The sequence below is a fragment of the Aythya fuligula genome, chromosome 1 (genome assembly GCF_009819795.1).
Source record: "Aythya fuligula isolate bAytFul2 chromosome 1, bAytFul2.pri, whole genome shotgun sequence".
Lineage (NCBI taxonomy): Eukaryota > Metazoa > Chordata > Aves > Anseriformes > Anatidae > Aythya > Aythya fuligula.
The window spans coordinates 100,245,510-100,260,038 of NC_045559.1; the positions used below are offsets into that span (position 1 = coordinate 100,245,510).

The 14,529-nt window shown below is 38.4% G+C and overlaps 1 protein-coding gene across 2 annotated transcripts in view; it reads left to right on the plus strand.

Annotated features, from left to right (window-relative positions):
* GBE1 (1,4-alpha-glucan branching enzyme 1) overlaps nucleotides 1–14,529 on the plus strand; it is a 177,852-nt gene that overhangs the window by 20,620 nt on the left and 142,703 nt on the right. The gene's annotated exons all lie outside the window — the stretch shown is intronic.

The following is a 14,529-nucleotide window of genomic DNA, read 5'->3' on the forward strand; positions in this document are numbered from 1 at the left end:
ATGTGTGCATATGTGTACAGTGTGTATCATAAATTTAAATAGAAATTACAAGAAATTAGAATGGAAATAACCAAGTATGTTCCTTGTGAACATGTAGTTACTGTAATTGTAATGCTTCTTTAAGGTGATAGTGACGTAAAAGTTGATTTGACACACTTCAGTGACTACATGACCTGATGTTAAATTGCATGGCAATTGTGCTAATACAGTATTCGAGGAGGAGAAACGATGCCTACCACAACAGCAGAACTTTTTTCAGGGTAGGAGCTGGGTTGTTTCACTTGCATTTTTTGTCAGTTTTAGCATTGTGGTATCCCTTTTTCTTTGTAGGTGTATTTATGTACGCAGATAATGAATGCAAGCTTAGCAGAGGTGTATGTGGTGGCTGGTAACCGAAGATATATTAGAATGTTTTGGCACTCGCAGTGGTTGTATTTCTGTCATTATCTGCATTGTTGTTCTTATATCTTGTCACATTCTTTGTTGTGTGAAACTGGCTAGCTTCAATTGCTATAAAGTAGTAAATACTCTTAGATTAATTCCGGTTGGCAGGGACCCCGGGATGTTCAGTGTCCCAGCATCCTGCTGAGAAGCAGGTCAGCACTGACTTCAGGCTTTGGTCCACTTGGGTCTCAGACCTGTAAGGACCGGTCCTGCAGCCTCTCTCAGGCTCTGTTCCTAATGGAAATTTCTTTTCTCCTCTCTAGTTGGTACCTCCTCTGTCGATTCTGCATGCATTTTACGTGGAACTGGTACAAGATGAGAACTAAAAAAGTTCTAACTGGCAGTGCCTAAATTGTATATGTTAGGGGGGGGAAAGGATAGCCACCTAGGCACATGTGGGTGCTAATGTGTGTGTGTGGACTCGCAGAAAGTAATCAGCAGTTCAGGCTCCTCGGGAGAGGAGGAAGAGGTTGAAGAATTGAATTTTGGGGGAGTTTTACAAATGACAGATGTACTTATGGAATAAGTACCCCAGCTACTCTAATATAACAAATATATTGCAATAGAAAAAGTCACACATTAATTCTTTACGTACCTAACAATATTTGATGCCTCAGAAGTCTTTACGAGCTTTATTCTGGGTAGATAGCTCTTAAACGAAGACGTGAGGTTCTGGATAAATTGAAAAGCTAGGCAAAGCTGTAGGTCTGTGGCTCTTCCCTGATGCTGCTGCGTATTGAGCTGAACGGGGCTAAGGAGGCCGTGCTGGCTGAAGCTCTGGGGCTAACCTGGCATCCCCCTGGCTTCTGTTCATAGGCTTTGCTTTGGCAGCTCTCCAGCCTGAGAATTGGAGCCAGTGGTGTTTTCCTAGGCTTAGTTCCAAAAAAGAGATGACTTCAATGTTCAGTTGTACCTGTTGTGGGTGGGGGAGGTCGGAAGGAAGGGATGTTTAAGCACCTGATGTAAATACTTAGATAATTGTGTGTATACTAACATCAAGAGTATAGTGCACTGCTTTTTTCTATTCTGTACCTCAAGGATAGACAAGTATGTTAAAATACACTGCTTGAGAAGTTGTGAATCCTCTGAATTTCTCCACAAAGAAGAAAAAAAAAATCATACTAAATAGCCATAGGAACGTCATAGGATGGAAAATTGGTGACAAGGAAGAAGTCCTGTTAAACCTGTAGTGTGCAACTATGTTGCTCAACCTTTGTGTTTAAGCATTCGCTTCAGATGGATAAAGTTAAAAATATGAAATTTTGATACAAGGCGTTCTGGGTAAATAAAGCTTCTGTCAAAATCTGATATGAAAGGCTTCTCTAACTTTAGTACTTGCTTTAGATGGTGCATATAGAGTCTTAAGCAGATGAGATGAATAAGGAACTGTAAAAATAGGCTTTCTCCACCTGGTAGACAGCTTGCTTGTCTTTTGTTTCTGAACTCCTAGCATTAGACAAATGTCAATACTTCCATGATCTCTGGAGCTTTCTCAGTAACCTTGTCAAAAAGGCAAGATCATGGCCGTGTGTCAGTGTGCAGCATATCAAGAAGACTGACCCTGGCTCTCTAAGGGGTTTGGTGTGGGAGTGTGAGGTTTCTTTCTTCTTCTGCACCCCCAGATAGCAGCAAGCATCCTTCTGTGAGTCCCAGCAACCTCACTGCTTCAACTATGTAAAACTCTGGCATGAGCTTCGGTGTCTTATGGAGGCTTGAGTCACGTTTTGGGCAGATTATTTGTGAGCACTGAGTAGTGGTGCAGTATTAGTTGTTCTCCCAAGCCTCTTGTTTACAACTTTCTTTACCATTCAGAACTTGGACCATAAGCCTCCTAATACAGTGACAGACAGGTTGAATTACAGACAAGAGACTGACATATGCTTGGAAACTGCAAAGCAACAGTGACTTCTATGATTATCGGGCTGTCCCTGCTAACTTCAAATACAGCCACGATCCCGTCAGAAGGCAGATGTCTTGGAAACTGTCATATGTCCTTCTGAGCTCCAATCCTGTGAAAATAGAAATGTGGGTGAGAGGAATCCAGCAGCTGCCAGGTAGTGCGCATTCTGCAGTTACGAAGCCCTTACCAGATTCCTGACATGCAGCAATTCGTGTAGCTTCCTTCCGATAAAAGACTTGTGTCAAAGAGATACAGTGGCTTAGTGTTTCAGAAGAACAAGCAGAGTCCATAAAACTTGAATTCCTCTATTTTCTTAAGAGGCTCGAATATTTGGTATAATAACTTCTGTGAATTTGACATTCATACAGCTATTCCTGAGATGATGGTACAAACCAGTTAATGACCAGTGCTTCTCAGCTTTGTGCTCCTTCTTACCAAAGTTTGGAAGAACTTTTTAGAGCACACCTTGAAAATGCTTGGCTGTGAATAAAGTAAGCCTTTGTATTGTTGGTTGCTGCTGTGAATAGTTGCATGCATACATGCTTCCTGATTGCTCATCTTCCTTGGGAATAGGCTTGATTACCCGGGACTAGTTAAAGATGTTTCTTAAGTACCCAAATCCTAATTACACTTCTAGTTTATTGATATTAAATTACAAGCATTTTGCACTGCAGACTGTACAGTGAGTTGAGTGCTTGGCTTTCCATGTTGGTCCTGCTAACAATGAAGGCAGTTAAGAATTACACTTAGGCAAGCTTGTGCAGTGAAGACAGCATGGCACTTCTGATTAGGTGCCTAAGGCTGCTACGATTACTTAGCAGGTAAAGTAGCTCTGTGTTGTTCCTCCTCTTCAGCCCCAAATCCCTCTAGGATCTTGGTCTATAGTCACTGGAGGAAACATTTTCTTCCTTAAAACTCTATTCTCAACAGGCTGCTATTCTTCATTGGCATTATGGGGAACCCAGCTAGCAGACCAGGCTCACTTGGTAAGTTGAATCTGCAATCAATATGAATTGTGCTATAGAGCCACTGAGCCTAAATAGAAAAGACTTATTGATCCAGCCAGTGAAGACTGATCGAACTGCCTCGGCTGTCAGCCAGAAAAGCAAAAGTATACCTTCCTTCCCATCCCACGCTTAATGCTTGTTTTTCTCTTCTTTATATGTAAAATAACATAGAAGTGTTACTTTCCTGGAGCTTTGTGGAGTTTTCTTTATAGCATTAAAATACAGAGAGGTAATCTAAAAGTGAGCGATAAATAACTTACAGGCTAGGAAGAAAACCTACCTTGGGGGTCTATTTGTGCTTGTGAGAGGAAAACAGAATGCTTATTTAGTTGATATACATGCACATCTTGAAATTGAGGCCAAAATAATAGAGTTTAAAGGTTTATTAAATTAGAGTGGAGTACTGCAAGTTTATGCTTACACTAGACGAGGGGGAAAGCTGTTGTAGGGGAGAAACTTTTGCTGTAGTATAGAGCTTGGTGATTGCTGTGGGTACCCTTCTTCTAGCCAGCTTTTTGACAGCCTCTGGCTATCTATTTAAACCTAGTTAATCTGAAGTTTGACAAAGAAGCAGCTCTGTAGTAAGGTTTTTTGTTTGCTTTATGGTTATTATGGGATGAGAAGACTTTTGTTTAACTTAACTTTCAGGTAGTAAACTACTTGAGCATGTAAGCCATTGATCTGATCCATTAAGTCAAGACTCTTTAATTTTTGGAACAGATCTTAATAGGAAATGAAGTAAAATTTATGAAAATCAACAACTATGTTGTAGCTAGAGCAGTTGCAGAGTTTTCAGGTACAAAATTATTTATTTATTTTTATTTTTAATTGAAAGATGTGCCCTCTAAAGTGGGTTGGGAGGCTAATGGAATGACAAATATCCAGTGTTTGATCTGAAAATTTGAAATAATCAGGAGTGACTTCTGACATAAACTTGTCCACCAAAATTTTTGCCTACCAACTAAAACTTTTGATTCTTAACTTCTTGGGGGTTATTTAGGAGGATAAATCATTCTTAGTATTGAATTGAGCTTCATTTATGCCAACTAAAATCACTTGCGGCATTCCAAAGAATGTGGAAGCCAAATTGATGCAGCACACTTAAAAATCCAAATTTGAGAAGAAACAGATGGCTTCTTATGTTTACTGCTGTGGTAAGCTAGTAAAAATAAAACACATTGAAAACAGCTTTTTTTAAACAGTGAAGATGAAATGAAATAGTCATTGAAGTCCAGACTATCTTGTCACGATGTGCGGAGCTTTTAAAACCCATAGGAGGCACGTGGGCTGATCCTTACCGGGCAAATAATTGCCTTAGAAATAGTACTGCCTGACACTTGCAGGTTGGTTAAGACCTTCATGAGGCAGTAGCACTTGCTCACCAAAAAGCATATCATAAATTCATTCAAAGTTCCTATATTATCTTCTGAAACCTTTGCTGTAGCTACTGCTTTTAGCTTGTGTTTTGATTCCAACTCAGTGCTAGTGCTGTGGGAATTGCTGACTTCTTCTCTCTCCCCTTAACTAGACCTAGATACCTATTAATACAAGGAAAGTTTTTTAGAAATAGCTGTCAGTGGAATAAAATGGGAATCGATATACTCTTGCTTACAGCTTCATTAGGAATAATTCTAGTAAATAAAATGTTTGAGTTGTCTCTAACGTAAGGAGGGTTTAAGCATATGCTAATGTGGTTTGTAAAAAATGTTTTGGAGCTTTCCGCCAATAAATACAGTCTTCTGATAGGAAAATAAATTTTGATGGGCAAGGTGGGGGCAAAGACAGGACCTCTGCCCTACAGTGTGCAGGTAAACAGTGCTGAAGAACAACAATTTGGGTGCTTAAAGCAAAAATGCATTAATAAACCAGATGGATGAATTTTTGACTGTATTGTGTCCCTATTACAAACAAATTAATAACGGTGTTTTTTTCTGTAGCTTACCTGGGGATGTGATTAATGTTCAGTATTCCTTCTTCTAGTGTGTTTTGGCAATATGAAAACGAGAATGGTTAACAAGAACACTAATTTGAAATTAAAGCAATAAATCAGAGTTAGTGAAGTACGTCCTGCAGAGTGCCACGCTCCTCAGCTGGCGGTGGGAGCAGCATTTTGTCCCGCGTCCTGTGGCAGCGTGCCTCTTCATCAGCTACTGTCTTTCCAGTCACGCTTGTGTTCACGTCTCTGCTACATGCTCTGCTGATTACCTTGGAAAAGGGCAATGCTGTAACTGTTCAACTGACCTTTCAGTTTATTTTCTCTTGTGTAATATGAAACATGAGCTAACACAGTCTTAGTCTACTGATTTCTAGAAAGAAATCTGTCTCTTTACATTTCTGCAGCTTCTGCTCAAATATGATGGAGTTTCTCTGTAGTTATGTTAATTTGAAAAGAACTGCCTCAAATTGCTTTTGCTTCTCTGTTAGGATGATATCCAATTATTACATCTAAAAGAAGGGTTTTTAGTGCATAATTTATGCATAATTAAGGTTATTTATCAGAGATAGTGAGACAATGACTATCAAATGAAGAAACTTAATATCTAAATTTGTTTCTCTGACAAATATTTAGATGTGTAAAACAAAAAGCATGCTACTGGTAAATTTGTTGCCGTACATACAAAGGGAAAAGCGTAAAATAGAGCCTTGAGACAGCAATTATAAAATGCTTCTTAAGACTGTTCTGTTGTGCCAGGGAAGCTGTTCTGGGAGCTTTGCTGTATGCAGAATATACATAGCTGTAGTGCTCCAGAAAGTTGTAACAGCTCAGCATCTTAGAGGTGGCTTTGTGTTTTGGGGTGTCTTTCAGTTTTTAAAAACAAAAAGTAACAGTATACCTTTTATATCTATAGAGAGTAAAAGATGAAGAGACTGAATAGCTTTCTTGTAGCAAGTGTGGAAAGATGGAAAGAAATTGCCTTTTGCTTATTCTAAGAATCAGTAATTTGATGGATTTATCCTGTGAGGTGTGTCTATGAATCTAATAAAACTGAAGGGGTTGAAAGATGAACAAACATGAGGATGTGGGTAAGAGAGCATCTAAATATTGTGGGGAAGGGGTTCTTAGAAGTAGATGGGTTTAGATAAGCTAGTGAAGCAATTATTACTAAATGATTGCATTAAGTTTGCCCTTGATGCATCTTGTAATCACTTTTGCTTTTGGTTCTGAATCAAGGACAATATATATTCACTGTGTGGCTGATGGCAAGACATTGCAGCTGTCAAATGCGGGTAAAGTTGCTAAATTATCTTAGTGTGTACAGGAGGGAAGAGGGTTACTTCTACTCCTTGGTATTGTGCAGAAGGCATTGTGCCAGAACTTAAGCTGGCAAATAATCTTCTTGCTAAAACACTACTGAAGTATATTCATCTTTAATATATTTCTAGCTTATTAGTCTTCACTTCTGTCAAAAATAGCAGCTGCTGGTAGGATGTCAAGAAAAGCTCTGTGGCTACTCTTTATTTTCCCAGTTTTGTTTTCATAAATACCAGACTGTATATTGTCGATAAGGCTCAAATTGCACAACACCACTTTTATTTTGGAAAAGCTAATGCTTAATTAGTAACTCTGTCCTGTGTACTTCCAATAGAACAAGAGATTACCCATTAATTAACCCCAATCAAATATTTCCTATATTATTTTTTTTAAGATACTCTGTTTAGTTTGCGACAAAGCTGTGCTCTCTTCATACTGAAGTAATGGGATGTCCAGAGCAAGTTGTGATTTTACACCCCTGCTTACCATGGAAGGTGCCTTGGAACTGTAACTACTGAGTTAAGGTGTTGCGTTGCAGTTCCTGTTTTCTTCCATTTCCTGTGAAGCTTGCGTATTAAAGATTTATTCTAGTTGAAGAGAAGCAGTAAAGGCACTCTAATGCATTTACCTATATTCTTGAAGGAGCTTTTTTGGATGTAGCTAATGAAAAAGCCATTTTTGACAGCTCCAGCAGTAGCAGGCACTGCTGAATGTTTTTCCCTCGCTCCATTCACTTGAATAAATTTTAAGGAAACTTTCTGTGAACACCAGAAAGGCAGAGAGACAAGCTGCCTCCTATGTTGGAAAGCAAGAAATGAAAATTTGCATGTTGGTGTTAATCTGTGGAGTAGAGAACAACTGGAAAAGCTGCTTTTGAAAATTTTGGCTTTCTTGTATTTTTGTTCTGTGCTCTAGGGTCTTTTTAGTGGCAAGTAGCAAGGGAAACTTCTTCAAGCTGGACCATACCTTGAATTTTGAGTACTTCCTAAATGGTAGGAATCACAACAAATGATTTAACTCGTTAAGTTTCTTACTGCAATACCTGTATATCCAAATTACTTGAATAACAGTTAATTTTATTATACCTAATAGGGACTTAATATCTTCAGACAATCTGCAGAATACTTTAGTTTTCAGCTAAGGATAAAATGAGTGTTAGATTGCCTCTCTCCTGGGATAAAGAGGCAAAGTACTTGTGTAGTGAAGAATTTTAATAGTGCAGCTAGAGCCTCTGGGATGTTCTGATTTAGCCACCCACAGACAATGATAATGACTTCAGAAACATATAAAATCTTTGCTTTTAACCCACAGAAAAACAAAATGAAATGTCAGACTTCCTGTCTCTCTGTAAACATCACTCGTTGGTGTCCTACACTTTTAAAACATTCTCTTGGAATTCTTCTAACGCTTGAAAGGTTACATGCTGTTCCAATGTTGGTTAATCTATTTAAACATATTTAAACTTATTAAAAATTCATTTAATCTTTCTATGCAGAAAATGCAGGTCAGTTGTCTAAAACTAAAGCTGATTGAGGTTACGATGCAGTAGTTCTAGCGTTCTGAAGTAGTAGTACCTACCTGAGATTTATACTGTCCTTAAATGAAGGAAAGGTGAGTAAAGGAGGTGGAGAAAACAACAAAATGAAATGAGGAGCTTTTGTTTTGGTAGTCTTTCACTAGTGACTAGTTAAAGAAACAGTTATGAACAGGAATTTGCTTCTGCCACTTAATACTAGTTCTGGTGCACTTGATTTGTTGAACTGCAGAAATCTGCTTTGGGAAGAGCTTCATCCTACTCCCATTTTCCTTCAATCTGTCCCCTTATAGGCAACTTAATGAAGACAGTGTTATGGAAAAACAAACGACAGTAAAGTAAAGTAGAAGATGAAATGCATGGACTTGATATGCAGAGCAGTGACTCGCTGCATTGGCTTTGGTGTTGGTGAAAGCATTTGTAACTCCATTTCATATCAGTATCAGCAATATTAGAAAAAGTAATCTCTGAATGGCCATGTGTTCTTTATTTTGAAGTATTCAGAGGTGTTGTATCTATGCTTTTAGCTTCCACTTTGATGTTTTTGTTTCCTTTTTTTCCACTATGAAGCAGTAAGGGGACACAGCAAGAAGAGAAGTAGCCCTTATTAGTGGTGATTGTTTCATGATTGTCCTTCTTATATTCCAACATATTCCTCAGGCATGTACATGGAAAGTATCAAATTGTACTTCTTTGGCTTTCCGGGAAAAAACGGTGAGTACAGAGACCTCATAGCAGTGCTTCATGAGATGGCAATTACCAGTAGTGTGGTTTACAAATGGGGTTAAAGAGGTCTGTTGCTCTGGTGGACTGCAGTGGATCGAAGATCTTGTGCTCCCCTGTTCTGGTAAGCCTGAACTGCGTGGCTCTGCGTGGACGTACCAGATCAAATTTGGAGGCAGGAATGCCTATTTTATAGACAGGCTTCAAGAAATGCCGTAATACGTTGCTTGTTGAATTCAACTAGTTGCCCAGAGGGTTGTGGCAGACCAGACTGGAGTCTGTTCTTACAGCATAGTTTTCTGAGTGAATTTTACTGCTGCTGCTGGCCACTTTTTGAATAAACCCAGAGTGTTAAGAGCTGCTTTGGTGTGGAACGTTATGACCCAAGTGTTAATATCGTATCTGCAGGTGCAGAGCTTCTCTTCTTATCTAGCTATCAAGTGTTTTTTTCCCCATTCCAAAAGGGAGCTGTTGCTGCTTATATTTTCAATGTAGGCACTTAAATGATACCCGTCACTTGTAGTTGGTGACAACACTGCAAGACTTTGGACATCTATCTCTAAAGGATGGGCTGTCTGTGATAACAGGAGGGGATCTGCAGCTCCTGAGCCTCTTGATATATAAATCAAAACCAGCTGTTAATCCTTTCTCATATTCCTGTAGAAGTAGTCTATCAGAACTGAAATCAGCATTTCTTCTATTCCTTATTTGCCAGTTTTTCAAGTGGAGCTTTATGTAAATAATGCATTACTGTAGAAAGTAAGTCTTTAAAAATGGTAGCAGTTTACCTCTCTGTAGGATGAAGAATAATCTGTACCTAGTATTATATATATTGTCAGTGTGGATGCATCGCACTTTTACCAGTTTGGATTTTTCTTTGTTGCAGGTTGTTGACCTTTCAGTTGTCCACAGGGATCATAAGTTAGAGTGGATCCTGCAAATGATCTGGAATAAAATAACTAGATATCTACTTATAACAAAACAAGAAATACTTGATGGCTAGAAGTCTGTCCATTTCAGCAGGTCCATTTCAACAGGTTTGACATTACCTAGTTTTTCTGATGGCACGTTAGCCCTCAAACAGAGTTGCTGAATGGACATGTTGGGGAGATGCTTGCATGTCAGCATGGTTCTCTAGCACTTTTCCAGTCATAGGAATAGGAGGGGGGAGGGACCCAAGCCAGTTTTGATAACACTGCATCTGAAATCTCAGTTACTCTGAATAGCATTGTTCTTGGTACGTAATTGATGGCACAGGAGAGGATTTGATGACCTAGGCACTCTTTGCTTTTCTATTGCCTGTTTTATGTAATGCTGATACAGCTTTTCCTGTGGTGGAGGAGAGTGGAAACTTGAAAAATAGGACCTGGTGTTCCCCTAGGAGGCTTCAGGAGCAAACTCATAAATAGGATAAGTGGTATCTCAAAACATCCAAACAGTTTTTCTGTTTGTTGTTTAAATGAGGGGAGAAAAACAACAGAACAACAACTATCATTTTACGTTTTCTATTTCTGATCTTTCAGTCTTTCCAATACCTACATTGACTCTAGCTTTATTTTTAACACTGACATTCCTGCAAGTGTTTGTATTTATTGAGAAATGGGAGGATTTGGCTACAGAGAATACCTTACTGGACATTTTCTTTCATATCTTTTTCCCTTTGGTGTCTGCAGAACTGGGCTTTCCATATGGACGCCAGATATCATTATCAAAGCCTCTCCTATTTGCTTTCATGTTCTGAATAAATTAGCATTAATATTGGGCCAATATTGTGGAAATAAATTATGGCACAAAAGCTAGTGTAGACAAAAATCTAAAAGATGAATAGCTACTAAAATGAACATTATAAGCAGAAGAGAGACTAAAATGATTAATGTTAGTGTTGACACCACAGGTCTTAAAATAAGCTGATTGACTCTTCTATAAACTGCAATAACTATGACTTACAAAAAAAGGTGTGAAAAGGGGCATAAAAATGTTCTGAAATTTGGCAACCATCTTAAAGTGCAGCACCATACTGATTTAAGGAGGGTATTTTGTATGCTGCCAAGGCCTTTGTGGTTATATTTGTTCCTGTTTAGATTCCTGCGATGCGTAAGAAACTAAAGCTTATTTGGATAAATACAAAGGTTTAAAATATTAATACCACCTTTTCCTGACACCTTACAAGGTGGCCAAGAAGAAGTTAATACCTCTTATTGCTTTGAAAAATAAATATCAGAAGGCTTTACGTGGAGACTTGATTCAGTATTCTAACTTATTAGACTTTAACTTTCTGCCAGAAGTCTTATTTCACTAGGACATTTGAGTTTGGGAAGAAAAGGGAAGCTAACTGGTTGTTTTTGTTGTTTGTTTGTTTGTTTTTAAACCCTGTAGTGAAACTACTGATTTTAACACCTTTTTTTCATTTTTAATGGAATCAATTAGTTGAATTAAGTCAGTGATGATAGCAAGTTGGTTTTGTGGGTTTTTGCACATCAGGTGGGTTTTGCCCATTGTGGTTATCAGATAAATAGAACCTTATTCCTTTGACTAAGAGCTGTTTATCTTTGCATAGCACAGAAAAAACATCAAACCATCTCTTTTTCTGACCTTTCTATGGTATGTGTATGCTTCCATTACATACATTTTAGGTCTCTAAGTACTTAAAGACAATACTTGAATTTGTTTTTTGAGGTGGTAGAAGTATGAGGAATAGCTGCTCATCTGAAATGTTGAAATGTAACCACCCTAAAATGACTACTGAGTTATACAGTCTTTACTCCTTCACTGTGAAGCTTATTTTTTGGCAAGTTACCCACTTTCTGGATAGGCATTGTATGATGTCATATTTGATATTTTAATTCTGCTGTTGTGGAAAGTCAGCCAGTTCTTACACTCTCATCATACAGTTCTAAACAGGGCTGTGTATAAAGCATGGGATTCAAAGCAACGCTATGTTACAAACTATTAATATAACAAACACATCATTTGAAACAGGGTCAGTTTTTAATGATTTTCAGTATTTCACTATGAATTTCACTATGAAATACAGAAGGAAGGGGAAGCAAGGATGCTTGTAAAAGAGCTAGTCTGTTACTAAGTGTCTTGTTTCAAGCTGGATGTATGTGTGCTTGAAGAAATGCCATGACTGAAGTTTCTTTCCTCTAGGAAGTCTGAAGAAAACACCTAACTTTAGTATTTGGTCTTTAAAAAACATTGGTCTGTAAGTGGAGATGAGCAGAAAGGATCCGGGATTTGAATTGCAAAGGCCCCCTGGTATGGTCCTCACAGCCCTTCTCAGCACATACATGAGCTTGCTTTTTCATAAGAATTCCTGGAGCAAGAAAAGCACCCGGAGCAGTCCTGCTCTATCAGCTGTACTTGCCTGGTGTGTTTTGTGTCATGCATGTCCCCAGCGGAAGGGACACAATGTATGTTGTTTTCCACTTAGATGTGACCAGTTCTCTGAAAGTCCGCGAATCTTCTTGTTACTGTGTGTGGTTTTTTTCTTTTGTCACAAAGGTAAGCTGTACTTTTCAAAACATACCTTGTAATATTTCTCCAGTGCCAACTCGAATATTAGGAAGTAGAGAAATCTGAAAAGACTTTTCACAGTTTAATGAGCAACAGCAGGCTTTGAAGGTAGGAGGGCAGAACAGCCTTTAGTCCTGGCTTCTAGCTCTAGCTGTTCCTGTTAATTCTCTCTATATGTCCACAGTCGTGCAAGATTCTCGCCTTTGAATTGTCCCATGTGACCAGTTTGGTTATAGTCAGTATGACTATGTATGTCGCTGTGTGTCGCTGAATATGGCAACTTCCAGTGCTCACAGGGAATTGCTAAATGTAATGATGTCTGATACTTTTTTTTTTAATATATATATGATTGTATGCTATTAGTGCATAATAAGCCTTTGGGATTGCTTAAGCAAGAGCTTTCCTGTCATTTTCTCTGTATGATTCTGAGGTTTCAGTTTGGAAGATCATAGGATCATTGATGCTGGAAAAGACCTCCAAGGTCATCTAGTCGAGGACCAGGGAGGTGATTGTCCCCCTGTACTTAGCTCTGTTGAGGCCGTACCTCAAGTACTGTGTTAAGCTTTGGGCCCCTCACTGGAACAGGACATCAAGGCCCTGGAGCATATCTAGAGAAGGGCTACAAAGCTGGTGCAGGGCCTGGAGCACAAGTCCTGTGAGGAGCGGCTGAGGGAGCTGGGGTTGTTTAGTCTGGGGAAGGGGAGGCTCAGGGGAGACCTCATTGCTCTCTACTACTACCTGGAAGGAAGTTGTGGGGAGCTGGGGGTCAGCCTCTTCTCACAGATCAGCAGTGATAAGGTTAGAGGGAATGGCCTCAAGTCGTGCCAGGGGACGTTTAGGCTGGAAATTAGGAGACATTTCTTCTCAGATAGAGTAGTCAGGCATTGGAAGAGGTTGCCCAGGAAGGTGAATGTTTCAGTGATGGAGAAACTAAAGTTGTTTGTTTTTTTTTTTTTGCTTTTATATAATCTTAGCTTTAAGTTTCTCACACCTGGATCATAAGCATGCACTTAACTGAATGCTCTCCTTTAAAGCAGAAGCGGGATACAGAACTACAGTTCTGTTCTGTTTTGCAGGACCTTCAAGGGAAGATAACTGTTTTGTGGCCGGATGTATTTCATGTCTGGAGATGAGTTTTTTAGAATAGATCGCAACACAAGTAATTGATCCATTTTAAGAGCTAGTGGCTTTCATGAACTTCAAGCAAATCACTATTCTAAATTTGATCACTTCAGACATTTAACAAAATTAAAAACGAATACTTTCTAGAATATCACTTAAAACAAGTATGGAGGTCACTAGTCATTTCAATATTCATTATTTCTGTAATGAAGATGCAGCACTAATGTCTGAATTAGCTTGCTCTGTCACAAGTATTATACTCTTGTATAATACAATTAGTATATTTTAAAGAATAACTTGAAGTCAATCCACAGCCACAAAAACACAAAGATAAATAAATGAATATAAATTCCTTTTTCAAGGAGAATCATTCAGTAATGGAGTAATTTTTCCTTTGCCAAATGCCACATGATGAACTTTTGAGGCTATTTTGACTTGCACTTCTGTATTTAACTTTTCATTTTATTTATATAAATTTTTCTACAATTGCAGTTGGTTAAAGCTTGTCAATCAAGTTTGTGTGTGTGTGTATACATGTGTATACAGGTAAGACAATTATTTGTAAATCTGGCCAAATATTCTCCCTCAAGTGCTACAAATGGAAATGGACTTTTAAAGGAATGGTGCAAAAAGTTAAAGTATTTTTGCTATAGTGTATCCTGAGGCATTTTTCGAATCTTGCTGTTTTTAAAAGTGAACATCAGTCTTTGGAATACAAACCTACTGGGAGATTAACCTTGAAAGTAGTTGAAGTACTCAAAATTAATGTTACCCTATTTCACTTTAACCAGTAAATTGACATTTTAATCCTCTGCTTTGAACTAATGAAGGCCAGTTCTGAAACAAACCCTTAAAACAAGCCTGAGAGTAGTGTACAACCTAACACTTCAAGCAGATTACTTTTCTTTTTCTTGTTGTTGTTTTAAACCAATGGAGTATAATACCATAATGCTGTTTGCTTCTTTACTGTTTGTTTATAGTTTTTCAAAATATAGTAAGTGTAATGAGGCAGGCAAGTTTTTGTCCAGAT